Below are 12852 nucleotides of genomic sequence, written 5' to 3' on the forward strand. Positions count from 1 at the left end.
CACATCTTCTTTATACATTCATCTCTTGATGGATATTTAGGTTGTTTCCATGTCTTGGGTATTGTGAATAGTGCTTCTTTGAACATAGGGATGCATGTATTTTTTTAAGTCTTTAGTGAATTTGTTACAAAATTACTTCTCTCTTTTTTTTTTTAACATTTTTATCAGAGTATAATTGCTTTCAAGTGTGTGTTAGCTCCTGCTGTATAACAAAGTGAATCAGCTATATGCATAAGTATATCCCCATATCCCCTCCCTCTTCTGTCTCCCTTCTACCCTCCTTATCCCACCCCTCTAGGTGGTCGAAAAGCACCGAGCTGATCTCCCTATGCTATGCAGCTCTTTCCCACTAGCTATCTATTTTACATTTGGTAGTGTATATATATCAATGCCACTCTCTCACTTCATCCCAGCTTACACTTCTGCCTCTCCATAACCTCAAGTCCATTCTCTATATCTGTGTCTTTATTCCTATCCTGCCATTAGGTTCATCAGAACCATTTTTCTTTTTTTTAGATTCCATATATATGTGTTAGCATACGGTATTTGTTTTTCTCTTTCTGACTTACTTCACTCTGTATGACAGACTCTAGGTCCATCCACCTCCCTACAAATAACTCAATTTCATTTCTTTTTATGGCTGAGAAAAATTCCACTGTATATATGTGCCACATCTTATTTATCCATTCATCTGTCGATGGACACTTAGCTTGTTTCCATGTCCGGGCTATTGTAAATAGTGCTGCAATGAATATTGTGGAACATGGCTCTTTTTGAATTATGGTTTGCTCAGGGTATATGCCTAGTAGTGGGATTGCTGGGTCTTGTGGTAGTTCTATTTTTACTTTTTTAAGGAACATCCATACTGTTCTCCATAGTGGCTGTATTAATTTACATTCCTACCAACAGTGCAAGAGGGTTCCCTTTTCTCCACACCCTCTCCAGCATTTATTGTTTGAAGATTTTTTGATGATGGCCATTCTGACCGGTGTGAGGTGACACCTCATTGTAGTTTTGATTTGCATTTCTCTGATGATTAGTGATGTTGAGCATCCTTTCATGTATTTGTTGGCAATCTGTATATCTTCTTTGGAGAAATATCTATTTAGGTCTTCTGCCCATTTTTGGATTGGGTTGTTTGTTTTTTCGATATTGAGCTGCATGAGCTGCTTGTATATTTTGGAGATTAATCCTTCGTCAGTTGCTTCGTTAGCAAATATTTTCTCCTATTCCGAGGGTGTCTTTTTGTCTTGGTTATAGTTTCCTTTGCTGTGCCAAAGCTTTGACGTTTCATTAGGTCCCATTTATTTATTTTTGTTTTTATTTCCATTTCTCTAGGAGGTGGGTCAAAAAGGATCTTGCTGTGATTTATGTCATAGAGTGTTCTGCCTATGTTTTCCTCTAAGAGTTTGATAGTGTCTGTACTTACATTTAGATCTTTAATCCATTTTGAGTTTATTTTTGTGTATGGTGTTAGGGAGTGTTCTAATTTCATTCTTTTACATGTAGCTGTCCAGTTTTCCCAGCACCACTTATTGAAGAGGCTGTCTTTTCTCCATTTTATACTCTTGCCTAATTTATCAAAGATAAGATGACCATATGTGCGTGGGTTTATCTCTGGGCTTTCTATCCTGTTCCATGGATCTATATTTCTGTTTTTGTGCCAGTACCATACTGTCTTGATTACTGTAGCTTTGTAGTGTAGTCTGAAGTCAGGGAGCCTGATTCCTCCAGCTCCGTTTTTCTATCTCAAGATTGCTTTGGCTATTCAGGATCTTTGTGTTTCCATACAAATTGGGTAATTTTTTGTTCTAGTTCTGTGAAAAATGCCATTGGTACTTGGATAGGGATTGCACTGAATCTGTAGATTGTTTTGGGTAGTATGGTCATTTTTGCAGTGTTCCTTCTTCCAATCCAAGAACATGGTATGTCTCTCCATCTGTTTGTATCATCTTTAATTTCTTTCATCAGTGTCTTATAGTTTTCTGCATACAGGTCTTTTGTCTCCTTAGGTAGGTTTATTCCCAGGTATTTTATTCTTTTTGTTGCAATGGTAAATGGGAGTATTTCCTTAATTTCTCTTTCAGATTTTTCATCATTAGTGTATAGGAATGCAAGAGATATCTATGCATTAACTTTGCTACTACTACTACTACTTTGCTACTACTACTACTACTTTCCTACTACTCTACCATATTCATTGATTAGCTCTAGTAGCTTTCTGGTAGCATCTTTAGGATTCTCTATCCTACTACTCTACCAAATTCATTGATTAGCTCTAGTAGTTTTCTGGTAGCATCTTTAGGGTTCTCTATGTGTAGTATCATGTCATTTGCACACACTGGCAGCTTTACTCCTTCTTTTCCGATTTGGATTCTTTTTATTTCTTTTTCTTCTCTGATTGCTGTGGCTAAAACTTCCAAAACCGTGTTGAATAATAGCAGTGAGAGTGGGCAACCATGTCTTGTTCCTGATCTTAGAAGAAATGGTTTCAGTTTTTCACCACTGAGAACAATGTTGGCTGTCCGTTTGTCATATATGGCCTCTTTTATGTTGAGGTAGGCTCCCTCTCTACCTACTTTCTGGAGAGTTTTTATCATAAATGGGTGTTGAATTTGGTCGAAAGCTTTTTCTACATCTATTGCGATGGTCATATGGTTTTTCTCCTTGAATTTGTTAATATGATGTATCACATTGATTGATTGGCATATATTGAAGAATCCTTGCATTCCTGGGATAAACCCCACTTGATCATGGTGTATGATCCTTTTAATGTGCTGTTGGATCCTCTTTGCTAGTATTTTGTTGAGCATTTTTGCATCTATGTTCATCAGAGTTATTGTCCTGTAGTTATCTTTTCGTGTGACAACTTTGTCTGGTTTTGGTATCAGGGTGATGGTGGCCTTGTAGAATGAGTTTGGGAGTGTTCCTCCCTCTGCTGTGTTTTCAAAGAGTTTGAGAAGGATAGGTGTTAGATCTTTTCTAAATGTTTGATAGAATTCACCTGTGAAGCCATTTGGTCCTGGGCTTTTGTTGGAAGATTTTTAATCACAGTTTCAATTTCAGTGTGTGTGATTAGTCTGTTCATATTTTCCATTTCTTCCTGGTTCGGTCTCGGAAGGTTGTGCTTTTCTAAGAATTTGTCCATTTCTTCAAGGTTGTCCATTTTATTGGCATATAGTTGCTTGTAGTAATCTCTCATGATCATTTGTATTTCTGCAGTGTCACTTGTTACTTCTTTTTCATTTCTAATTCTGTTGGTTTGAGTCATCTCCCTTTTTTTCTCAGTGAGTCTGGCTAATGGCTTATCCATTTTGTTTATCTTCTCAAAGAAGCAGCTTTTAGTTTTATTGATCTTTGCTATCATTTCCTTCATTTCTTTTTCATTTATTTCTGCTCTGATCTTTATGATTTCTTTCCTTCTGCTAACTTTGGCGTTTTTTTGTTCTTCTTTCTCTAGTTGCTTTGGGTGTAAGGTTACATTGTTTATTTGAGATGTTTCTTGTTTCTTGAGGTAGGGTTGTATTGCTTTAAACTTCCCTCTTAGAACTGCTTTTGCTGCGTCCCATAGGTTTTGGGTCGTCGTGTTTTCATTGTCATTTTTTTCTAGGTATTTTTTGATTTCCTCTTGGATTTCTTCAGTGATCTCTTGGTTATTTAGCCAGTGTATTGTTTACCATCCATGTGTCTGTTTTTTCTACAGTATTTTCCTGTAATTCATACCTAGTCTCATAGCGTTGTAGTCAGAAAAGATACTTGATATGATTTCAGTTTTTTAAAGTTTACCAGGGCTTGATTGGTGACCCAAGATATGGTCTATCTTGGAGAATGATCCACGGGCACTTGAGAAGAAAGTGTATTCTTTTGTTTTTGGATGGAACGTCCTATAAATATCAGTTAAGTCCATCTTGTTTAATGTGTCATTTAAAGCTTGTGTTTCCTTATTTATTTTCATTTTGGATGATGTGTCTATTGGTGAAAGTGGGGTGATAAAGTCCCATACTATTATCATGTTACTGTTGATTTCCCCTTTTATGGCTATTAGCATTTGCCTTATGTATTGAGGTGCTTCTGTGTTGGGTCCATAAATATTTACAACTGGTATATCTTCTTCTTGGATTGATCCCTTGATCATTATGTAGTGTCCTTCTTTGTCTCTTGTAATAGTCTTTATTTTAAAGTCTATTTTGTCTGATATGAGAATTGCTACTCCAGCTTCCATTTGATTTACGTTTGCATGGGATATCTTTTTCTATCCCCTCACATTCAGTCTGTATGTGTTCCTAGGTCTGAAGTGGGTCTCTTGTAGACAGCATATGTATGGGTCTTGTTTTTGTATCCATTCATCCAGTCTCTGTCTTTTGGTTGGAGCATTTAATCCATTTACATTTAAGGTAATTATCGATATGTATGTTCCTATTACCAATTTTGTAATTGTTTTGGGCTTGTTTTTGTTGGTCTTTTCCTTCTCTTTTGTTTCCTGCCTAGAGAAGTTCCTTTAGCATTTGTTGTAAAGCTGGGTTGGTGGTGCTGACTTCTCTTAATTTTTACTAATCTGTAAAGCTTTTAATTTCTCCATGCAATCTGAATGAGATCCTCTTCGGTTAGAATAATTTTGGTTGTAGGTTTTTCCCTTTCATCACTTTAAATATGTCCTGCCACTCCCTTCTGGCTTGCAGAGTTTCTGCTGAAATATCAGCTGTTAACCTTACGGGGATTCCCTTGTATGTTATTTATTGCTTTTCCCTTGCTGCTTTTAATATTTTTTGTTTGTATTTAATTTTTGATAGTTTGATTAATATGCATGTTTCTCTTTGCATTTATCCTGTATGATACTCTCTGTGCTTCCTGGACTTGATTGACTATTTCCTTTCCCATGTTGGGGAAGTTTTTGACTATAATCTCTTCACATATTTTCTCAGGCCCTTTCTTGTTCTCTTTTTCTTCTGGGACCCCTATAATTTGAATGTTGGTGCATTTAATGTTGTCCCAAAGGTCTCTGAGACTGTCCTCAATTCTTTTCATTCTTTTTTCTTCATTCTGCTCCCTGGCAGTTATTTCCACCATTTTATCTTCCAGGTCACTTATCTGATCTTCTGCCTCAGTTATTCTGTTATTGATTCCTTCTAGAGTATTTTTAATTTCAGTAATTCTGTTGTTTATCACTGTTTGCTCTTTATTTCTTCTAGATCCTTGTTAAATGTTTCTTGTATTTTCTCCATTCTGTTTCCAAGATTTTGGATCATCTTTACTATCGTTACTCTGAATTCTTTTTCAGGTAGGTTACCTATTTCATTTTCATTTATTTGGTCTTGTAGGTTTTTACCTTGCTCCTTCATCTGTAACATATTTTTTTGTCATTTCATTTTTGTTTTGATGTATGGTGCTGTATTCCTGTCTTGCTGGTTGTGTGGCCTGAGACGTCCAGCACTGGAGTTTGCAGGCAGTTGGATAGAGCTGGGTCTTGGTGCTGAGATGACCTCCGGGAGACCCCACTCTGATTGATATTCCCTGGCGTCTCATATTCTCTGTTAGTCCAGCAGTTTGGACTCGGAGCTTCCACCACAGGAGCTCGTGTCCATCCTCCGTCCTGGGAACCAAGATCCCACAAGCATCATGGCATGGTAAAAAAGAAAAAAAAAAAAAAAAGGAAGAAAGAAAGGAGAAAAGGAGTAATAATAAAAAGCAAAATAAAATTGGAAAGATAAAAATTATATTAGGTAAAATGAAACTATAATAGAAACAACTGCAACAAGGTAAAATAAAACTGCAACAGAAAAAAGAAAAGAAAAAAAGTGTGGGGGGGGAACAAGCCAAAAGGTGAGAACAATAACAAAGTATAAAGAATAAAATAAAATTAGAAAAATAGAAGATTTATTAGGAAAAATAAAAATATGAAAGAATCAATGACAATGAATCAACAAGGTAAGACAGAACCCCAATCTAAGAGGAAAAATAAAAAAAAAAACAAGCTTTGGCTGTGCGTGCAGAGTTTAGGCAGGGTTGGAACTTCGGCAGGGGTGGGGTTTAGGGTGGCATGGGACCTAGGCAGGTGCGGGGGGGGGGGATGTTTGAGTGTTGGGCGGGGCCTAGGCAGGGCAACGTTCAAGCGTGGGGCAGAGCCTCTGCTTAGGACCTTCGCAGAAGGGGAGTGGCAACACGCCACAAGGAGGGCCTCTGAAGTGTGGAATTCCGGAGTTTGGAGGTAGTGCCCTGAGTGAGGGTGTGTGGGTGGGGTTCAGGCCCAGCTTGTTGGAGGGGGTCTCCGAGTGTAGAGGTAGGGTGCTGGATGGGGATGTGTAGGGGTTTGGCTTGGCCTCTGCACATCAGGAGGGAGGCTCCAAGGGCAGTGGATTAGGCCCAGAAGCCCAACAGGCTTCCCGGTGCCCACGTGGACAGGGAAGGCACTGGCCCGGTTCCCTTCCATTTCTCCACGTCCCTCCACCACCATCTCCCCCAGGGTCTCCCCCTGTCACGGCTGGACCCCTAACCGTGGGTGGGTCCCCCTGGGTGTAGGAACTCCTCCCCTCCCCCAGCCACCCCTCATGCTTATCTCAGAGGTCCAGCCTTTACTTTTGCTGTCCCTTCCCTCCCTCCCACGCCCTCAGGACCCATGAGGCTGGAGGGGGCCTAGGTGGGCAGAGGATCAGGCCAGGGATCTCAGCAGGTCCCCGGGGGCCCATGTGGGCAGGGGAAACCTGGCCACACTCCCTTTTGATCCTCTGCCCTCCCAATGGTTCCCCAATTTCCCCCTTCGGGCGTCCTTCCCCTCCCCCTCCCCCAGCCACCCCTCAGGGTACCAGTCCCATCCTGCCTCCACTTCTCCCCCTTCACTCCCCCCACACCCCTCATCCTACCTACTTTCTTGCGGCTCTTCCTGTCCCCTTAGGTGTCTGTGGTCCCCCACTGGTGCCTGGTAGGTGCCCTAGTTGTGAGGAGACGCAAATTCTACATCCTCCTAGTATGCAATCTTGCCTCCACCTCTGCTTCTCTTTTATGTTTTGGTTTTTTGGCCGCAAGGCGTGTGGGATCTTAGCTCCAGGACCAGGGATCGAACCTGCACCCCACATGTGAAGCAAGATCCTGGAGCGACAGCCCACTCTGTGTGGCACAGGGCAGGCAGGACATGGTGGCAGTCTTTGCTCCCAGGGGAAGGGCCATGTATCTTTTTGAATTGTAGTTTTGACTGGATATATGCCGGGGAATGGGATTGCTGGATCATATGATAATTCTGTTTTCGGTTTTCTGAGGAACCTTCATACTGTTTTTGACAGTGGCTGCACCAACTTACATTCCCACAAACTGTAGTAGGGTTCCCTTTTCTCCACACCCTCTCCAGCATTTGTTATTTGTAGACTTTTTAATGATGGCCATTCTGACCCAAGTGAGGTGGTGCCTCATTGTAGTTTTGTTTGCATTTCTCTGATAATTAGTGATGTTGAGCATCTTTCTTGTGCCTATTGGCCATCTGTCTTCTTTGGAAAAATGTCTGTTTAGGTCTTCTGCCCATTTTTTTGATTGCGTTGTTTGTTTTTTTGTTGTTGAGTTGTATGAGCTGATTGTATATTTTGGAAATTAAGCCCTTGTCAGTCACATCATTTGCAAATATTTTCTCTCATTCTCTAGGCTGTCTTTTCATTTTGTTTATGGCTTCCTTTGCTGTGCAAAAGCTTGTAAGTTTGATTATGTTCCATTTGTTTGTTTTTGTTTTTATTTCTATTGCCTTGGGAGACTGACCTAAGAAAACATTGGTATGATTTATACCCGAGAATGTTTTGCCTGTGATCTCTTCTAGGAGTTTTATGGTGTCATATCTTAAGTCTTTAAGCTATTTTGAGTTTATTTTTGTGTATGGTGAGAGGGTGTGTTCTAACTTCATTGATTTACATGCAGCTGTCCAACTTTCCCAACACCACTTGCTGAAGAGACTTTTTTTCCATTGTATATTCTTGCCTCCTTTAGTGAAGATTAATTGACTGTATGGGTTTATTTCTGGGCTCTCTATTCTGTTCCATGGATACATATGTCTGTTTTTGTGCCAATACCACTCTGTTTTGACTACTGTAGCTTTGTAATATTGTCTGAAGTCTGGGAGGGTTATGCCTCCTGCTTTGTCCTTTTTCTTCAGGATAGCTTTGGCAATTCTGGGTCTTTTGTGGTTCCATATGAATTAGGATTATTTGTTCTAGTTCTGTGAAAAATGTCATGGGTAATTTGATAGGGATCACATTAAATCTGTAGAGTGCTTTGAGTAGTATGGCTATTTTAATAATATTAATTCTTCCAGTCCAAGAGCATGGGATATTTTTCCATTTGTTTGAATCATTTTCTGTTTCCTTTATTAATGTTTTTTTGGGTGCAATTTTAAAAGGTATTTTTTTTCATTTCATTTCTGATATGTCATTGTTGGTGCAGAGAAACGCAACTGCTTTCTATATGTTAATCTTGTATCCTGCTACCTTGCTGAATTCATTTATCAGTTCTAGTAATTTTTGTGTGGAGTCTTCAGGGTTTTCTATATATAGTATCTTATCATCAGCACATAGTGACAATTTTATGAGAGGAAAGTTCTTTTTAATGGAGCTAAGACATTTCTCCCATTCTTGCTATATATATATTTGTTTCTCTGGAACAGAGGGTCTGAGGAGACAAATCTTAAAAAGACTAAGATGTGTAATTGTGCCTTCAACTACGAAAAACAGGATCAGTGAAATCTCTTTAAAATTTCCCTTGAGTGAGAATACATTCATTACATAAAAGTGGTGCTCTAAGCCAGTTGTGTTCTTTCTCTACAGATCAGGGTCTCAGGCAAATATGAGATCTTATACAGAAGGTCAGGCTGTTTATCTTAGAAGAGACTTATTTTTCTTCTTTTTAAAAAATCAGGTAAAAGAATGAAAATAGGCCAAACCATTAGTAAGAATTTATGATAGAACTCAAATCCAATGAGTAGTTGTGAGCTAGTTGCCTAGGTGTGTGTGACACTTCAGCCCAAGGTAACATCTTTATGGAGATATGAGTGGTTTTTATTATCAAAAATAACACAGTACATTAATGTATATGTTGAGATCACTATTCAATACTAATATGATAGCCTTGAGAATAGCTATTTTGATTCTTCTGGTTCTTTATTTGGGCCTGTCAAAAAGTTAGTAAAAAGCTTGACTGATTTTAAGGGGTTATTTAATTTGAAATTTAAGACTCTCCTACATTTTCCTTTGAAAAGTAATTTCAAAAGGAGAAAGGAACCAATCAGAGTACACGTGATAAGGAGCAGACAATAAAATTATGAAAACTAGGCACACCTTTGTCTCTCTTTAGTTACCATGCTAGGACTTTAGGAATTTTTAAGACATAAAGATACAAAATCTCATTATAGGTAGTACAAGCCATTGTTCTTACAAGTTGGCTGCCCAAAGTGCAATATGAAGAGTATGAAATGATGATGGTTTGGCTGACTGACGAAATATTTTTAGGGGCATTACTGGAGATTATTTATTTATTTATTTATTTTTTTGCGGTACGCACGCCTCTCACTGTTGTGGCCTCTCCCGTTGCGGAGCACAGGCTCCGGATGCGCAGGCTCAGCGGCCATGGCTCACGGGCCCAGCCGCTCCGCGGCATGTGGGATCTTCCCGGACCGGGGCACGAACCCGTGTCCCCTGCATCGGCAGGCGGACTCTCAACCACTGCGCCACCACGGAAGCCCTGGAGATTATTTTTTAAAGACCACTGATAAAATAAAACATCCTAAGCCTACTAGTGGATATCTGGTTATGTTATAACATGTTCAGGCACTTAATATTTACTGAGAACTCTGCAAGGCACACTTAGTCTTACACCAGCTTCCCTTTAAAATAATGATACATGGTCACTCTCAACTTACCCTTGATATTTTCAAAATTAGAGTAATTATTTTAGAATTATTTCTCTATAGATCAAACCAGCTAAAACTATGAACATGATGAAATAAACCTCTACTTTGTATAAATGAAGAGGACAGATGGGCACTTATTTACTGGAAGACTTAAAAGATTCATGTTCTAGCAAACCCTCTAATTCTTTGAAGGCCCAAAACCAGTGTCACAGAAGCTCACTGTGTAAGCAAAGCTCACTGTGTAAGCAAAGGGGCACTGTCAGGGACCATTGTTTATGTAACGGTCAATATGAAAGATTAAGCAGTCCTTAACTTGTTAGCTTTTACTTCAGATTATTTTCTAGAAATGCCTTTTGTATGTCATCTGCAAAAATGTTTGTCTGAAGTCTTCTTCAGAGAAAGGGTTTATCCACTGGGTGCTTTGGTATTTTTTCCCCCAGACAGCACTGACTTAGTGTTTCCATCCATACAAGTGTAGACTTTATCACCCCAGCATCTTTTAGACTCAAGGAGACTGAAACATTATATACATTTTTCTAAGGATCCAGGAAATGTTACGTCTCTCCAAAGATAAATATATCTTTTACCACAAAGAGAGTTTGGAAACGGGATAAAATGTCATTCATATACCCATAAATAATTAATTGAGGTACTCCTATGTAGGCACTCTTACTAGGTGTTATGAAGGACAGAGGTGGCTCCAAAGATAAGCCAGGTACGGACCCTGACCACAAGGAATTCACACGGTGCTTAGGATGACAAGGTACAGATATGTAAATAATTATGGTACAAGATAATTGGATATGGCTCAGGATTATGATTCATACCATAAGTGAGGTACATAAAGACACGTAACAAATTTCACCAGAAAAAGTGATCAACTTTAAAAATTTGTGCATCAGCAATTTCATTCATTACTTCATTTTGAATCCCAGAGCCCCAGTGGAAGTCTTTCTGAGGGAGACCATCGGAGTGTAATAAAAATTGCTATCAAAGAATCCCTAATAGAAAGTATTCAAAGTGTGGCAGCTCTTTGGTACCAGAGAGGCCACCAAGATTCAAAAATACCCATCTGCATGGCTACCCGTAGTCCTGAGAGTCGTCTCTTCTAGATAGGGCTGTCAAGACACCTGGGTTGTGATTGTCATGAATTTATGGGGTGCTGCAGCTTTAAAAGCATGTTTCCATCCATTATCTGTTAATTATTTCCTCTGAGCGTAGGCTGGCACCATGCAAAGGGCATCCAGGACACCAGGGTTCTAATTCTGCTCACTGGCTCTGATGTAAAATAAAGGATTTGGTCATCAGATTCTTTCCAAGGTTCCTCAGGTAGCTAGGTGGGTGGGGCAAATTTTATTATCATCACGTTATAGATAGGGAAACTAAGGTCAGGAGCACCTGAGGGGCTTGCCCAAGGTCTCAGATAATAATTGATATCCAATACTTGAGATTAGACACCTGGCCTATAAGGACAAAGCATTTTCTTCTATATCATACTCATAACCACACCTAACATTTGTGGGCAGGAGGACAGATAGAGGCACACATAGCATTACTCTTAAGTATTTCAGTTACAAATCAAGATAACACACTGTTAAAATATGATCTATCCTCCCACCTTGACAGATACTTCTTTGCAAGACCTGGATGGTCAGGTGTGAATCACGAATTCTTGGACTCCTCCAAGGGCCAGGCTGGAAGTTGCAGGGAAGGGAAAGCTGACTTAGGCAGGGCCCAAAGTGCCTGGGAGGGCACGCCTCAGCCCATAGGTCCTAGCACCATCCACACTCCAACAGAGACCCATTCCTGCACACAGGGGTGCGTTCAGAGGTCCAAGCAGATCCTAGAAGAGGGTTTGGTACTATTTGGGTAGCGGATTCCAGAATTCTGACTACTGGGGGCATGGTCTGGAAGAGGTTTCAAGCTCCTTGACCCTGTAGGAAGGGGGCACTGTCAGAAGAGAGTCAGGGTGGGCAGAGGTCCCTCTTGCTTGGGTTTAAGAGCCTGTCTGATCATACAACCTCAAGATGCAACCTAAGAAAGAGTAAAATCTGGGAACTTTCTTGTGAGAAGGTAGTATTGCCTAATGGTTACAAGACCAGGTTCTGCAGCCAAACACCTGAGTCGGGATCCTAGCGTGGCCACTCATTAGCTGAGAAATCTTACGCCAGTTACTGAACATCTTAGGGCCTCAGTTTCCTCATCCTTAAAATAGGTATAATAATTATTTTTACGAGGAGTAAATAAGATAGCACATGTAAAACGCCTAACAGACATTAAACGCTGGGTAAATGTGAGGTTCTCTCAATCCATATTAGGGGAATTTGCCTTGAAAGGTTTCTGGAGAATTATATAAGCATAACTATAGCCAAGCACTCTGATAACCCCTCTCTCCTCTAATAGCGGGGCCAGGCGCAGGAATGGGCTCCGCTTACCCCACCCAAGGCGTTGGCTGCTGCCCGAGCCCCGCCGGGTCCCTTGGCCAAGACTTCACGCTGCAGCCGCGCATACTACAAGCTACGGCAAGGGGTTCGGAGAAGGTTAACTGGCAAACGTAGCCCTGAGTCACGGCAGGACTAAGGCATTGAAACCAAGCGTTAGCACGCTGCTTGATTTATCCCTGCAGTGCGGACGGTTAAACCAGTGGGAAGTGGCGTCGACAGGATATGGAGCCAGGATTGAAGCAGCTCGGTCCCCTCCCAACCCCTTCGCCCTGGGGCTCACGCTAGTATCGCTAAGTCTTTTGACAGGTCTTGACATCTCTCCTTCGTGAGGAAGGAGAGAGACCCGGAACAAGTCAAGGCATCCCCCTGGTACCTCCCGCGAGTGCGAGCCGAGCCCAGTCTTGCGAATGCCCTCCCCAAAGCAAAGACGTTTTCTAAAGGCAAGCCTGGGCATTCCCCCACCCCACCGGGTGAGCTGAATTCAGTGGCTCATTTCCACATCCTAGCCCCTCCCCCTCCCTAAGAAAAACA

The 12852-nt window shown here is 40.7% G+C and overlaps 1 long non-coding RNA gene across 1 annotated transcript in view; it reads left to right on the forward strand.

Annotated features, from left to right (window-relative positions):
• The window catches only part of LOC132424312 (uncharacterized), a 155894-nt gene that overhangs the window by 54868 nt on the left and 88174 nt on the right, over window positions 1-12852 (forward strand). The window lies entirely within an intron of this gene.

The sequence above is a fragment of the Delphinus delphis genome, chromosome 4, assembly GCF_949987515.2.
Source record: "Delphinus delphis chromosome 4, mDelDel1.2, whole genome shotgun sequence".
Lineage (NCBI taxonomy): Eukaryota > Metazoa > Chordata > Mammalia > Artiodactyla > Delphinidae > Delphinus > Delphinus delphis.